This window comes from Daktulosphaira vitifoliae, unplaced genomic scaffold (genome assembly GCF_025091365.1).
Source record: "Daktulosphaira vitifoliae isolate Bord-2020 unplaced genomic scaffold, ASM2509136v1 Scaffold_5, whole genome shotgun sequence".
In the NCBI taxonomy this organism is placed as follows: domain Eukaryota; kingdom Metazoa; phylum Arthropoda; class Insecta; order Hemiptera; family Phylloxeridae; genus Daktulosphaira; species Daktulosphaira vitifoliae.
In genome coordinates, this window is record NW_026099576.1 from 25,398,281 (window position 1) to 25,404,296 (window position 6,016).

A 6,016-nucleotide genomic window follows, 5' to 3' on the forward strand; every position below is an offset into this window, starting at 1 on the left:
TGTCATGATGGCTAATTGTTATGAAAAAAATGTATTCATAATTTTTCTATTTCATTATTATAAAGTTAATCTAATAAATAGAATATAGTAAATATTGGACGAACACAAATGATAAAGACTAATAGTTAAGTTCTAATAGGTTGACTCAAGTTGATTGAACCTCGAGTATAAACTGTATATTTAATTTGATAACACACACGGTTTTAACAACAACTCACTCTATTTCTTAAATATAAAAAGGTGTAATCGTAAATCATGTTTATATTGGTATTTAGTAAATCTATTGATACGGCACAACATCAATTTAACAATATTGATCGATCGTTTTGTGTTCATATACGGCCATTAAGATAAACCAAGCAACGACAATCAAGTAGTTTTTATGATTTTTGTGTCTACGAAACCACACAATGATTAGTCTTTACTGTAGCAAAAATTGCCACCAACCTTAAATTTGATGCTTTAACACAGTAAAATCTCAACTTGCTCGATGTTAAAATTGTTTAAGTATTTTCATATTAAATAAAATTACCTATTCGAAGATTTAACCATTCACTGCACGGAAGTGCATATACTTTTTGCTAAGAAAAGCTGCTTTTAATTTCGTGTACAATGAGTGACCACTATTGGACAAAAATAAAATATTTTTCAAGGCCGAATTTTCAATTCATACAGTGTAGAGTTCTAAAAAAAAAGTAGCGGATTGCCATTTAAATTCTTAGGTTAGGACACAAAATGTAAATTAAAACGAATAAAACAGAATATAATTAACTATTAAATAACTCTTTAAATCTGTATAACTAATGTCACATTTATTTTTAAAAAAATTTCGATTTACATTCATACAGAATATTAGGAGCTTAAAAACTATTATAATTGTCAGACGTTTGAACAAAAAGTGATTATTCCCTTTGTGTGTTAATGTTTGTTTGAGATACTAACGAGTAAAAAATAATTATGCGGGCTCGATATAAAACTTCGTGATAAGCATGAAATATTAGATAATCTAAACAATTTTTCTAAAATTGGATTTATTTAACGATTTTATAAGAAAGTACAAAAATTATTATTTAGCTAATCATGGTTTAATGTTAGCTCTTAAAATCAATAGAGAGGACGGTAAATCCTAATTTTAACCCAGAACAATGAAATGAAACTCTAGTACCTAAACACCAAAAAACAACGCTGTCCCTCCACTTGAGCTTTGTAGGTGGTGGAAATGAAATATCATTGATGTCACAAGTGTCCAATTATGAAACAGCAATATATTTTTGTCTACCCTCAGATATAATATCTAATCAAATTAACACCGCAAAGAGATATCATTTTTAAGTTTACAAATCTTTATTCTCAGTCGAAAACATGATACTAATTATTCTCTCCTCGAATTATGTAACTGTAATAATGAAACGTTTAATACGATGATTTTCCCACGGTATAAAAATACGAAAATTATGCAGCCGAGACGTTTTTTTTTGTTTTTCTTCGTGATTAATATGTGCAAAAATACAATTTTTTTTTACACGTGATGTATGCAACGTGCTATAGCGATCGATGTTTACTGTAAATGTGCCAACAATTACTTTTCAAAATCAAATGCACAAACGAAATTAATTTTTTGTCATAAATATGGAGATTACTATCTTACGGGCTCCCCGTGAGAACGTAATCACTTTTTTTCGACTAAACTGTAGCGCCAAGTAGAACTTGCCGTGAACACTTTTTTAACTACTTATTGGCCCAGGTGTGCGTGTTCGCTCGCTGTTAAATCGCATGTAACCGCGCGGAGTTATTAATCGTTGAATTTATTTCTGAACAACTACTACATCTGTGTTTGGCGGAACAAGATAAATAATCTGTACTCGAGTCTCGCCCATAAATTTCACGGCATAAAAATGTATGTAAATTAAATAAAACACAGGGCCAAGTAATAGGAAAAAATCATTTCGTAGTCCCGATTTGTTCGGCGCCTAGTCGGACAGCCCGTTGAAAAAATGAGAAATTTTTCTTCGCGCAGAAATAATTCATTATTTACACGTTATCAGTTGATGCGCTGAACACTCTGTGTGTATATACTGTACCAGCTCACACCTACTACCTATTATTACACAAAAGATTTCCGTCGATGAATAAATTTGCCAACCAGCGATCCTTTACCTGGACCTGTTGTGTATGGAACGGCGTTAAAAAAAAATGTATATATGTTCCGGATCGTTTTGCCCTAAATGTAACACAGGCACCTCGGCATTATTGGCGTACACCATTCACTGCAGACGATCAGCTCTTCTTTCATTGATGAGATTTTATTTATTTGTGTTTTTTTGTTAACTATATTGACACATTTCTGTGGACACACAATCGGCCGAGTATATTATACGATCCAGTTTATCGCGCTGCGTGTCGTACATTACATATCACTTTTGTTGAAAACACAACCTTTAGCTTGCACATGACATACCTGAGCAGAACACCGCACCCCGACCACGCAGCGATGCCTTTTTTTTTTTACTTATGCCAAATCTCGCAACGCCGTCCAAGGGCAATAAAACACTGCGGAAATTATAAATAATTCGTGCTAATGATTTTCACGTGTCGTTCATGATTTCTAAATATATGTTTATCGACATTAATAAATTTATTTTTATAGCAACAGCGCCGGTTACAAGTTAACTTATCAAGTCGTTAAATGATATCCTATTTGTATTTAAATTATGCGGGTCAGTATTTCCATGTAAAATAATAATATTATTGAACAGAATTCACATATGCGCACGTTTCGATTATGATGAATGGCTCCAATATACAATAACAATTTTAAATAATCAAATTACATTTTAATCGATTTGAACAGCCGATGACAGTAAATGATTTTTACTTATTTTGTTTTGACTATAAACGGACTATAATGACGTTTTATTTGTTAAGTTTAACTCGTTATGATATTTTTATGATAACATGGTGAAGGTGTAACCGAGTGCGTAAACGTGCCGTGATTCGCAATGAGCTATCAGATTTGCGAGGGGAACAATTAATTACACCCCATTTCTATCTGTTTATTGTAATCGACAAATTTACATGAATTGGACGGTGCTGGGAGTAAGAGGGCACCAAATTTTTTATTTACGTTGTAAACGACATTGTTCTATTTCGAATAGGTTTTTTTTTTTATTTTCTTTATTTGAAATATTTACAATCTAAAGATATATTTATGTTTCAATAAGTAAAAATGATATTTACAGCTACCTCTTAAATATATTGATATTTTTATTGCAATTTAACGGCTCAATTATTTACTTCTCAAATACTCTATATTTTCTTTATACACAGCATCTTTTATTCAAAACGTATGCAACTAACCATAAGCCAGTCCACAGGTTATGTTCGGCCACTACCATCGAAATTTGATAAATAAAAGTATTTCACTAGTGTATGCATTATGGCCACATAACTAAAATATAAAAATTGAGGGTCTGTATGAATTTCCATCTGATAAAAAATGTTTTATATATTAATAGGTATAGTTTTATTACCATTTTATGAGTAGGAGAGTAAGGGACTTCTTCCCCATTAAGTTGGTAAATATTTCGTCTTTAAGTAGCTATTTTATGTTATTGGAAGATATGATACCAATACCCCTCATCTTAATTACGTCCATGGTTTTCATAAATTAATAATAACATTTTTTTTTACCCATAAGTCGATTAGGTTAGTTAGCTGTTTGAGAAAATATCGGCTTCATTAAATTGTGTATTTTATAAATGTTAATTTTAAAGTCAACATTTTTCCTTCGTTTATGGTGCGTCTTTTAAATGTCCATAAAAATGTGCAATAAAAAAAATTATCCATATCAACTTGTAGTCTTTAGCCACGCACTGTTGTAATACATTATTTTAAGCTATTTATGAAAATGTTAAATCGTTGGTCCAAGGAAAGAGGAGTGTAAGAAAATTTGATAATCTATTTAAAAAAAAAAATAGGTATTTAGAGGGTTGTAAAGTATTTACTAATTTTTCGTACGTTATGTGTGGCATTTCGTGATTATGATTATTATAGCGAAACAATATTTTACAGTTATTATCTAATTCAGAAAAGCACAAATATCAACATTTTTCGATAGGCTTAAGAAAAATTGCCTTATATCTTTTATTTGTTACTACGGTTCCCACTGTAAAAAAAATATTTTTCACTTAACTTTATGGAAATCAGCAACTAAATGACATTTTACAAACTCTTAATTTCCATGGTTTTACGACGAATAATTTTATAAATAAATTGTGGTTTTTCCATCATTGCCATTTGTCGTATCTATCGTTCATACCTAATGTCAGGTATGTCAGATATATTGGGATTCAATTTACATTATTTATAATTAAAATCCGGAATTCAATTTATAGGTCGATAAAATTATCTTATTATTACTACTATTTTTTGGACTTGGTTTACTTCCTCTTTTTCCAATAAATCAGCAAACATTTTATTATTTTAATTTTTTGACTTTTTACTTTTATTTTCAAGTCGTACATCAATTGTGAAATAAATATCTGTAAATCTTTTTAGATCTTTATTGTTATATAGACGTTATTTAATTATACAGAGTGTTCAGTAAGTCAGGAAACGGGTTTCTATTGTTATCATTGTTTATAACAATTGACCTGTTTCCTTACTTACTGAACACGCTGTATATTGTTTATATATATATATGTATGTATTTATATAACACGTAAATTATAAATTTGTATCAATAAAACATAATATTTTATTTTAGTACTTAGATTTTGTTTATACCGAAAAAAACGCATGTATTATTCAAATAATCATACTTTTTAAATTAAACATCTTTAATCGTACAATATTTTATGGAAAACATTGATTATCTCCTTCGTAGGTTAATTGTTTGTATTTATTTCATGGAAGTTTTCTAAAATTATATAAACTTAAAATTGAATAAAAACTACAATATTTTACGATCATATTAATTAAATTAATAATTAAGAAATAATTTAGTGAGCAACTAAATATTTAAGAACATTCCTATGGTTATATAAACCAAATAAGTTTATTTAAGATTATAAAATCTACCAGGTATATTATTATATATTTATATTTATGTTTTTGTTGCAATCCAAAATCTACCCTCGTTAAGGTTCAATATTGATAGAAATGTTTTATAGATATTGAACCCATCTGTAATTTTCAAGTTACAGTTTAACGTTACAAGTTAGTTAATTTAAGCGTTTTTTATTTCTAATAATATTTGTCTTCTTCTTTTTTTTTTTTAAACAACGGTTCAAAAGTTATTTAAGTTTTCAAAACAAGCTGTATGTTTTACATGTAATACGTAATTGAGCGAAGCGTCTTGAAAACTCGATACGCGTCTTTTTATTCAAAGAACACTCACATGCGATATTTCAGTGTTAAATAATAACATTTTTACAAAAAAAATATAAGAAGTGATTAAAATAACTATTTTAAGGGATGTGAAAATCGTGTACATAAATCTCACTGACTAGATTTACTCATTCAGTTAAGTTCATTTTAATAATATATTTGGACTAGAAATATTGACAGTAACTGCAGACCAATACGTCAAATATGATCAGTATTACAGTAAAGCTTTTGTTATAATTAAAGAAAGAAACACTGTACGTGATAAATACCCTGACCAACCTTTTGAGATAATTAAACAAATTCATTATCGCAATATTCCAAGCGACAAATTTCGCGTGCCAATTTTAAACATTTTTATTTATTCATATTTAAAAAATTCAAAGACCGAAGAGGTTGTTTTGGTTGGGTATTTAGAAATTTTGTGAGGAGAGTAGCTTTTAGGACGTGGGGAAATTCACGATGATTTCATGTCCACAGGGAGATGTGGACCCCCTTAAATACGCCACTAAGATTGTTGAAAAGTTCATTTGGAGGAGGATCGACGTGCGCCGAGCCGCATGGACAAGTTAGCAGCAGACGCGAACGAGGTAGAGGTGGAAGAGCTCACGGAACGCGTAGGTGAAATAGG